We start from the raw sequence: 10,261 nt of genomic DNA on the forward strand, positions 1-10,261 counted from the left end.
ATGCGAGGAGAGTCCTGACGAGGGAAAGAAGCCTGGGGAACACGCAGAAGGCTTCTTGTAGGAGGAGGAGCCCTGGAGGGAGGGGGAAAGAACATTCCATACGGGGGTCGGGGGGTTAGGGCATAGGGACTGGCCACACTCCGGCCAGTCCCACAGACAGGGAGAAGCCACGGCCCCCAGCCGCAGCCATTCTAGGGCCAAGAGCCTGGCCACCCGCGGTTGCCAAGCCCCGGACACTTTGCCAGTCTCCACTTGGCCCAATTTAAAATTCACAGGTAGCTCCCCACACCTTCCTCCGAGCTGTGAAAAGCACAGCATGACCTTTACACAATCTGGGAGGTTTATTTCACACGCCACCCGGATTTTTCGAGGCCACGGGGATTTGCCACTCCATTCTCCGCCGGCCACGGGCACGTGTCAGGCATGCGCACACACGTGTGACAAGCACAGGTACCTGTGCCCTCATACTGTGGGGCCTGCACACCCCTCGTGTGTTCATACGTGTCCACGCGTGCGGGCTAGCCACGTTTGTGCTCTGCCCTCACACCTGCATCCACGCCCAAGCGTGAGTGTGGGGTGCGCACGTGTGTGGTGTGAGTGTGCGTGTGCATGTCCGTGTGCACTCCTGTGTGTACATGATGCGTGTGCGCACACCCATGTGCACACACACACACACGTGTTGCACACAGAGGCACCTGCTAACACACACATTCCCCCTCCAGATTCAGCAGTGACGGAGGCCCTGGGGGCGGGGAGAGCCAGGTGAGCTGGGGCCCAGTCACACCTGAGGGGCGCCCCCACCACTAACTCTCCGGCCCCCACTGTGGCAGAGCTAAGGCTCTCCGATCAGACGGGGACACGGCTACGGCCACGGGCAGAGGCCCGGGAATCCAGCTCTGTGTCCTCTGCTCCGTACGACATCAGAGCTCGGGCCAGAGCCCCCTTTACAGGTAACTCATGTGTGAAATGGGCGTCCCCTTCCCTCCCGGGCCTCTGAGGAAGGCAGAAAGGGACGGGGCTAGGGGGTATGCAGAAAGCCTCGGGTCGGGAGGGCCGCGGTCCCCCCTTGCCTGGTCCTGGGGAACCGCCCGCTCCCTGGATTTCTAAAACGAGGCTCCAGAGGTGCCGAGTTGGTGTGTCAGAGCCCCAGAGTCACCCTGATGTGGCCGCTGCTCCCCAGGTCCCAGGGGACCTCGGCGAGAGCCGGCAGGGGCTGGGGGGTGCCGTGAGCCAAGCCCCTCCCCTGGCAGGAAACCGGCCTCCGCTCCTGGTCCAGACGGTCCGACCCTGGGGCGCTGCGGGGGGGGGGGGGGGGGGGCTGTGCGGCTAAGGGTGAGGGAGAGTCTCCAGCACCGTCTGATCGGCTCTGGGCTCCAAGGGCCTGTCTGTCTGACTCCTGTTCCGACCCGGGGAGGGGGGACGGGGAGAGAAGTCCTTGCGTCTTTGCTCCTTCACGCACTGGGAAGCGGCCTCCCCACCTTCTCGGGGTTTGGGGAACAGCTGTCCTTCACACCCTCTAAATATGGGCCCTAAGGAGGTCAGCCCAGGAGGGACAAGTCCCACAGCCGTGGCCCCGTTTGTGACCCACATCGCCTGCCTGTCCCACCCTGGACTGTGCCGTGCACACTGGCGTGTGGCTCTGGGGGTGTGGGTGGGAGTGGATGTGTGCCAAGGCCATCACCTCCTTATACACACACACACACACACACACACACACACACACACGCTCCCAGCAAGCCGTCTCCATAGACACCATTGGGGGGCGTGCCCCAGGCCCGCGCCCGCCCCCCACTCCCCATCCTAGGAGTGGGACTCTGGGCCAGCCGGGGTGGGAGCTGGACAGGCAGCCCCTTCACGTGGGGACCCGGCCGGCACCCACTCCATTGCCCGCGTTACCCCAACCCCACCAGGGACACTGCCCACCTGCCGTGTTCCCACCCACCTCTGGCCCTTGGGGACTATTCTGTCTGCAGGACATGACCTCAAGGAACACAGGCAGCAGAGCAGTAGGGTGGTGACTCTTGGGGGCCCGGCTGGGCTCTGAGCTGGCCCCACCCGGCAGAAGGTACTAGGTGCCCCCACCACTGGTCTGACATCAGCATCATCCCGGCCCCCCAGAAGCCACCTAAACCATCAGCACCGCCACGTCCCTGTCCCCTTAATGCTGCGTCATCCTCCTCTGACCAGTGCTCCACCCCGCCAGCCCAGCGCCGCCACCAGCGTCCTCAGTGCTGTGATGTCACACATCACGGCAGCAGGGCGGGGGGCACACGGCGCGGGTCTGTGGCCAACCCTGCCTTCTCCAGACACACCCCAGACACCACTGTGGCCCGGCCGCCACCCGCCACGCACCCTCCCTGCACCACCGTGGGCTCTCCCTGTGCCAGGCACCAGGTGACCCCCCCCACCACGGCCGCGGTGCCCCCCAGGCCTGCGCCGCCCCTGGCCCCGGGCCCACCTTGCTGGCCGCCGCTCCCCTCCGCTAACTCCCTGAACCAGCACTGAGGGAACCCTCCGGGCTGCGTTTCGGTTCTGTTGCCTGTTTGTTTTTTCTCCTGCGCGCCTCACTCTTTTTTCTCCTCTAAATTGGCACGGCGTGGGGATTCGCGATTCACCCTCCTGGTTCCCATTCCACACGCTCTCCTCTCCGCTGCCTTAATTATCTAATTTGTAATATTTCGTCTCCCCGCCCTTTCATCTCTCTCCGAACACCCCGACCGGTTAAAATAAATATGTATTTTTAATTTTGAGGCGCCTAATTTAATCTGGCAGGCAACGCTCTGCCACTCGCTGGCACACAGCTCTGGCTGAGTCACACTCCAGGCCACCGGGCGCACCAGCCTCCCGCCCGTCCTGCCAGCGGTGTGCGGGGAGAGCCCCGGGAGGAGGCCCGGCGCGGCCAGGCGCTTCCCCGGCCCCAGCGGCGTCCGTTCCCGCAGAGGGCCCACCGCACGCCACCGCGGAACCCCGCAGGAAGCTCCTGGCTGCGAGCATCGGCATCGGGGGCCCAAACCCTCAGCCGGAGCCGGGGTGGTGGGGGGCTCTCCAGGGGCCCGTCAGGTACTAAGGGAGGGCTTGCCCGCAGGTGAGCGGTGGAGCCCCCCAGCCAGGTGCATGTTGCTCCTTCCTGGTACCGCTTTCCAACCCTTCATCCCCTTTGCCAGGCTCCTCTCAGACCACCCGGAGGCCGTTGTCACCTCCCTGGAGACCCCCGACCGCTCCCACAACCCCATCCTTGCCGCCGAACTAGAATCTGCTGTTCTGCTCTCTCTCCTGCCCGCAGCGCTCCAGGCCGGGCCAGGCCCCAGAGGTAAGGCCTGCACCTGCCAGTCCCCGGGTCCTTGAGCCAAGGGTGCCGGGGCACAGGAGGCAAGAGCCCGCCCGTGTCCCCTGGCCCCACCTGGGGAGACCCCGGGCCTCCACTCGCCCAGAGATCTCCTGCAGCCCATTGACCGGAAGCGACCGTCACGTGCCTAAAGTACTGTGCACCTTGCTCCCAAGTGAAGTCCGGCAGGCTTGTCCATTCATCCGTCCACGCGGCCTCCGGCTCATTCGCTTACCCAAGTGTGTGTCTGGCTGGCCGGGAGGACATTCTGAGTCCAGGGATTCAGAAGGAGGTGTGTTGGGGGATGGGGTTCTGGCGTCCGGAAGGCTCAGTGTTGCTCAGGGCTGGAGACCACGGGAGCGAAGACCGCCGCCAGGCCTCAGGGTCTCTGGTCCGGGCTTGGCTGCCACCCCCACTGGTGCTCACGGCGGAGGCCTGAACCCGGCCTTCCTGCCCCTCCAGGGCCGCTGGGCGGGACATCTGCCAGCACTCCTGCCTGGAATGGGACTCACCGACCTGACCCAGCCTCCCCGCCCCGGGTCCCGGGTCCCTTTCCCCGTCAGTCTCCAAGGCCAGGGGGGATACATGAGGGACGGGGACAGACACCAGGAGACCGCAAGATGCTCATCCTCGGCCCCCAGGCGGGACCAGCACCCCCGACGAGCATCCATGATGGACAGCAAGATGTGCCCGCCCTTTGACCTGTGAGCGTGTTTCCAGGCCCCCCCCCCCCCGCCCCGCACCTAAGAGGTCACCAGGAGGACGTTCCGTGCAGCCTGATGTGGAGGGAGCCCGCGAGCCTTCCTGCACGTGCTGGCCACTGCTCGGGTGTGGTGGACACGACACCTCCTCTACTGTGGGCGATGCCCCGGGGGCTCTGGGCTTGGGGCCGGGACAGGAGAACGGGTGGAAGATTGTGGCCTGTCCCTGACGGGGCATCAGAGTGTGGAAGAGGACGCACGGAGCTGTGCCGTGGGCATGGCTCCGTGTCACAGAGAACGACGCCGGCTCCTGGGGGGGAGGGTCCAGGCGACCCCCACCTGGGGCCCCTGCAGAGGCTCAGGTGGCATTGAAGGCCAAGAGGGGCGGGGCAGGGTGAGCACGATCCAGGGTCCAGGAGGACAGGTGCTCGGACCGGCTCCGCCCTGCCCGGCTGTGTGATCTGGGTCCTGCGTGCTGCTTGTGTGTGTACGGGAGCGTGTGTGATTACGTGGGTGTCAGTGGCTGTCGGTGTCCACAGGTTCTGTGTGTGTGTGTGTGTGTGTGTGCGCGCACGTGCCTGCACACCCGGGACTAGACCAGGTGGTGGGATCCACAGCCCAGCAGGGAACATGGGGCAGACGGGGCCCCGGAGGCCCTGCAGAACCGGGCTCTGGTGCGAGGGCAGACGGGGGCAGTAGCAGGTGCCCGGGACGTGGCGGTGGGCAGGGGCAGGGGCAGGGGCAGGGGCAGGGGCAGGAGGGAGGCAACGGAGCAAGAGGGCTCTTCGGGGTCTGTGGGACTCTTCCCCTTGCCTTCCTATCTTCACATCTGGACTCATTTAGGCCTCCACTCATCAGACACTGGTCAAGTAAGGAAGCCCCTCAGCCCTCCCCTCAGCTCAGCGTGGGATACATGCAGAAATCAGGACGCACCAGGCCACGCCACCCGAGCGCTGGGAGACGGAGGCACAGCCGCAAAGGGGCCGCCTGGGAGAACAGGATGTAGGGAGAGCATTGAGAGGGAGCCCACCCCCTCCCAGTGCTGCACACTGGAAAAGGGGACAGTGGACCAACCAGAGGCAGAGGACACAGGCATTGAATAAGCCGGCCACTGGCGTCGGAGGCATTGAGGAAAGGGCCACACAGATCCTTGCTCTTGGCTCCCTGAGTCCTTCCAAACCGGGCAGACCCATGATCTTCCCCCATTAGGTTCGTGGCAGAGGACTAAATAAGTCAAATGGGGATGGGCGGAGGGTAGAGAAGAGCAGAGGGGATTGGCGCTCTCAGATCCTTGCCAAGTTACTCACTTGCCATGCGACCTTGCACAATTGACTTGCTATCTCTGAGCCTCCGTTTCCCCACCTCTAGGGAGGAAATTATGCCCCCTGCCCTCACTACCTTTCGATGTTGTTTTGACAGCGAAATAACTGGAAATCGTTGAAGGTGTCACGTGACCTCTAAAGTATCACCATGTGAAGTTCAGTCCCGGTCATGCTCCCCTCTCCTCCGGCCACCAGCAACCACACGTTGACGGGTCTCGGGAGAACCACGGTTCCAGACGCCAAGGCCGGGAGCTACACGAATGGCTCCACCTTTGAGTAGAACGCAAACAACATACAAATGAGCACAGAACTGCCTCCGCTCCTTTGGGAGATCCCAGCCTGGCGCGGGGTGGGCTGCTGCCTGCCTCTGTTCAGGATGCGGGGAGGGGCGGGGCTGTGGGAGGCAGAGGAAGGCAGGCCCCAGACACCAGCTCCAGACTGGGCCCTCAGGGGGCACCGCTCTTGCCAAGGGTCCGCTCCACCAAATACGAACGCGTGTTTACAGGCCGCCCCTCACGGCCTCCGGTGCCGGCGTCCGTCCCCCATGGGCCCCGGCCCCTCCTCTCCTCCCCTCCCTTCCTCCAACTTTCCCCGGCACCTGGGCAGGCCTTGGATCCCGTCTCCCCCAATGGCAGTGGAGCTTCAGGGACGGACAAACAAGAGGTGACCCCCCCAAGCTCCACCCCACCGTCCCACCAGTCCCACAACAGCGACTCCATATGCAGAGGGATTTGGGGACACTGAGGCGGCTGGTCACACTCACCTCAGGGAAAGGCAGGAGTCCTCCCCCAGGATGACATGGTCCAAAGGGAGGGGGTGTCCCAGACAGAGGACATATCCGGAAGGGGCTTAGAGAGCAAGGAAGAACCTGGCTCAGAAAGGGAGAGAGGCAGGGCAGGCGGGGTGGAGGGGCGGGGCAGGTGAGGTGGGAGGGGTGGGGCAGGTGGGATGGGGGGGCACGTGGGATGGAGGGGCGGGGCAGGCGGGGTGGAGGGGCGGGGCACGTGGGATGGAGGGGTGGGGCAGGCGGGGTGGAGGGGCGGGGCAGGCGGGGTGGAGGGGCGGGGCAGGGGTGGAGGGGCGGGGCAGGGGATGGAGGGGCGGGGCAGGGGGGATGGAGAGGAGGGGCACGTGGGATGGAGGGGTGGGGCAGGTGGGGTGGAGGGGCGGGGCAGGGGCGATGGAGGGGCGGGGCAGGGGGGATGGAGGGGCGGTGCAGGCGGGGTGGACAGGGACATGCTCAGGATGAGGCTGGAGGGACAGCCAGGTGGACCAGGACAGGCCTCGGCCCGGCCTGGGTTGGGGCTTCTTTGGCAGGAAACAGCCCGTTCAGGCTTCGATGCCCATGACAGACGTGGTCACACCTGCCTTCGGAAGGGTCTCAGCTGCCGGTGGTAACTCCAGAGTCCGGCTTAACAGCCCTGATGTTTGACCCAACTCTCTCTCTCTCTCTCTTTCTCTTGCTTTCTTTTCTTTCTTTCTGTTTTTATTTGAGAGACAGAGAGAGCATGAGAGTGGGGGAGAGGGGCAGAGGAAGAGAGAGGGAGAGAGAGAGAGAGAGAGAGAGAGAGAGTCTCCAGGAGGCTCCAGGCTCAGCACGGAGGCCACGACCCTGGGATCATGACCTGAGCTGAAATCGAGTCAGGTTCCCAACCGACTGAGCCCCCCCAGGCTTCCAAGACCCAACTGCCACTAAACCCACAGGAACAGTGAGGCCCAGGCGGGGAAGGCCCGGCCCACGGCCACGCGTCCCGGCTCAGGTCCCGCCTGTGTGCCCTTTGGCCCGCCCCGGGGCAGAGGGCCCCTCCTGTGCGTGGGCAGGCGGGCTCGTCCTGCACACAGATGGATCCACGGCCCTCCCACGCTGCCTGCGAGCTGGCCCCCAGCCCTGTCCCCTGCTGCGGTACACTTAGGTGCGGGCGCCCCAGGCCCAGGCCCCGCGCTGCGCTCAGGGGCCCTCCCTGCGGCGGCTGACACGGGAGGAAAGAAGCCAGGGCGGCCCCCACGTCATCACCTGAGCCCCAAGCGGGGCTCCCCCCAACCGTCGCCCTGGTGACAGCCTAGCCGGCTGGAAGAGCCTGGACTCTGCCTGTGGGGAGGGAGGCCCGCGGAGGCGGCCTCACCGGCCCCGAGCCAGCGCTGCCCGTCTGCCGGGCGGCCCCAGGCCCTGGAAACCCTGCTCTGGGGTCTAGGTGGGGAGGGATGCGGGGGAGGGGCGGTCTGCATCACATCCTATCTCGTTCTCCTCTTTGCTGTCAGTCTGCTTGGGAGGGGCCGGCTGTCCTGAGGCAGTGCCTGTGTCCTTGCTGGGGCCTGCCCTCAGCCCCGTGTCCGCTCTGGGAGTGTGCGGGGAGGACAAGGTGGAGGGACCCCGTCCCCGCCCCCAGGCGGATGCCAGGCCCATGGCCCACACACGCGCACGCGCACGCGCACACAGACACAGGCTCACGGGTGCCTCCGTGCCCCTCACGCTCCCCGCTCCCTGGCGTGCGCGCCCTGGTCTCCTTCCCCCTCCTTGGGGCGGCTGCATCCCGGGAGGGTCTCTGTCACACGGTCACAAGGGACCCAGGCCCTTCCGTCCGTGGCCTGCCAGCCCCAGATCTTGCCTGGCGTCATCTTTATGAAGCAGGGGGAAAGTCCGGGGGTCCTTGAGGGCCCGACCCCATGGGCTGGCGCTCCATCGGCCGGAGCCCGTCACGTGTCACAGTTCAGGGAGGGGCGCTAGGAAGTAAGGCACCTTATGGGGGTGTTGCCGTTACGCGGTGGGGCACGTCAGTGTCCCCGTCGAGTGTGCACTGCGGGGACCCATCCAGCACACAGGATCGCCCAGCGGAGGCCCTGCTGGGACAGGGCAGGCAGGGAGAAATGACCTCCAGGCTGATGGGGATGGGCTGGGAGGCTCGGGGCAAGAGTGGGGGTCGAGCTTCTGACCTAGGCCCAGCCCGTATTCTCCCCCCGGGCGGATCTCAGACTTCTGGGCTATGAGGACCCACGGGACCCACCCCCGGCATGTCAACCCCATCAACCCCCGAGTGTCCACGGCCACCCTTTGGGAAACCTTGGTGTGGAGTTATGTATCTACTGCCCTCTGTGCTCAGAGCCAGGGCTCAGTCTGCCGTCGGGAATGAGGATCAGTATGTCTGTGCACCCACCTCCCAGGCTGGGCTGCGTCCTGGGGTGCCCGGACCAGACCCCACCCCAGGGACGGCTGGAGACGGTGAGACCTCCCGGTGGGGCCAGGGGTCTGGGACATCGGGGCCTGGAGTGTGGGGTGTGGGGAGGCCCAGGTCACGTCCGCGTCTCTGTGCTGAGTGTGCAGAGGCTGTGAATGTGGGGGAGAGTGCCATCTTAGTGGGGGCCGGGCGGGCACCGGGTGGCCGAGGGAGACCTTGGCCTGCCCCCAAGAGGAGCGAGGCGGCTGGTTCGCAGTCCGTGCCGCCGGGAGCCTGCTGTGTGCTGACTGTGCAGAAGCCACCTGCGGCTCCCTGATCCCGCTGGTCGTCCGTTCGGATGCTCACGGCACTGTTTATTAAACGCTTGGTCTCCACCACTGAAGGTGTCCCAGGGCTTGCCTGGTATCCTGCATTCACCGGGGCTCGCCAGGCCCAGAGAGAGGGCCTGGAGGGGAAGCTGAGGCAGCTGTGTGCTCAGGCCCTAATGTCTACCCAGCCTCTGCTTTGGGGGCCGTCCAGGGGGGTGAGGGATGGGCCTGCTGAGGGTGGGAGCAGGGCACCAGGCCCACAAGAGGGGCTTGATGAAAACGGGGCAATGACTGCAGGTGATGCTTGACCCCAGGATGTGAGCGGGGTATTAGAGGGTCAGGACTCAGTCTGTCATGATGGATCACTGATCAGTGTATGTCTGGGATCCAGGCTCAGTCAGTGATCAGGGATCAGTGTGTGCTCAGAGTCTGGGCTCAGTCTGTGATCAGGGATATGGGCCAGGGCCAGGCCTCAGTCAGGTGGCTGTGAGGGCTGGAAACAGCACTTGGGAAGCACCCAGAGCCGTTCCTAGCTGGGGGCCATTCATTCCCTCTCCCGCCCCTTGTACCCGTCAATCTGAAGACCCCCTTTGAAGAATAAGTCTTTGACTCTGGGCCCCACCCTGGTCAGAGTGAGAGCTTCAGGGTCAGTCCTAGCCCCTGGCTGTGTGATCTGGGGCAGCTCGCATCACCTCTCTGAGCTTCCGTTTTTCCGGCTTTGGAATGGCCCCGTGAGGGCAGAAGGAGACAGCGCAGCTGCTGAGGAAATTCCAGGGGACTGTCTTCCCAGGCGTCACCATTTGCAGGGGCTTCAACGGCCCCAGGGCTTCCCCAGCTGGCCTCCGGCCCCAGGCGCCCCACAGCAGCCCCGCGGGGGCCACCACACCTCTCCCTGACCTGCATTTCCTCTGCCCAGCCCCCCCCTGCCCCCCCCCCGGGGGTGTTAGGAAAACCCGACAATTGCACTCGGTTCTCACTGAGAGTTGTGAGAACCAGTGGTTGAAAATAGCCTGGAACTACCTGGCCTCCCTCCACCCCCACCCCCGGGAGGGCAGGGGCAGGCAAGGGTGCCCAAGGAGTGGGCAGGGCCACTCGGGTTACATAAGCCTGCCCGTGGCACCCCACCCCCACCCCTGCGCTTCTCCAGAGAGGCCCTGGGGACACGGGCACTCGCGAGCAGGGGCGTCCCCGCAGCCAGGCCCCTCGTCCGGGCCTGGACCAGGGAGAGCCGGTTGGCCCAGCAGGCTCTCCAGGGGCTGAGGGCTGTGTGCACAAAGTCCTTCAGAGCACTTGGTCCTGAGTGTCCTCCTCCCTCCTGTCTGTGGGGACTCGCTGTGTGGCCGTGGCCGGAGCCTTCCCCTCTCTGAGGCTTTCCTGTAGAACACAGGGAAATAATGCCGCCCGGCCCAGACAAGAGCAGATGTGGCCACAG

General features: G+C 65.3%; 1 long non-coding RNA gene across 1 annotated transcript; it reads right to left on the reverse strand.

Annotated features, from left to right (window-relative positions):
• Positions 1-5,126: 5,126 nt before the first annotated feature.
• LOC122235107 lies at positions 5,127-6,837 on the reverse strand. Its single transcript, XR_006213236.1, has 3 exons — positions 6,713-6,837; positions 6,112-6,196; positions 5,127-5,618 (listed from the first exon to the last, which is right to left on the reverse strand). It is a non-coding gene; the product is annotated as an uncharacterized LOC122235107 (long non-coding RNA).
• Between the last annotated feature and the right edge of the window lie 3,424 nt (positions 6,838-10,261).

This window comes from Panthera tigris, chromosome F2 (assembly GCF_018350195.1).
Source record: "Panthera tigris isolate Pti1 chromosome F2, P.tigris_Pti1_mat1.1, whole genome shotgun sequence".
NCBI lineage: Eukaryota > Metazoa > Chordata > Mammalia > Carnivora > Felidae > Panthera > Panthera tigris.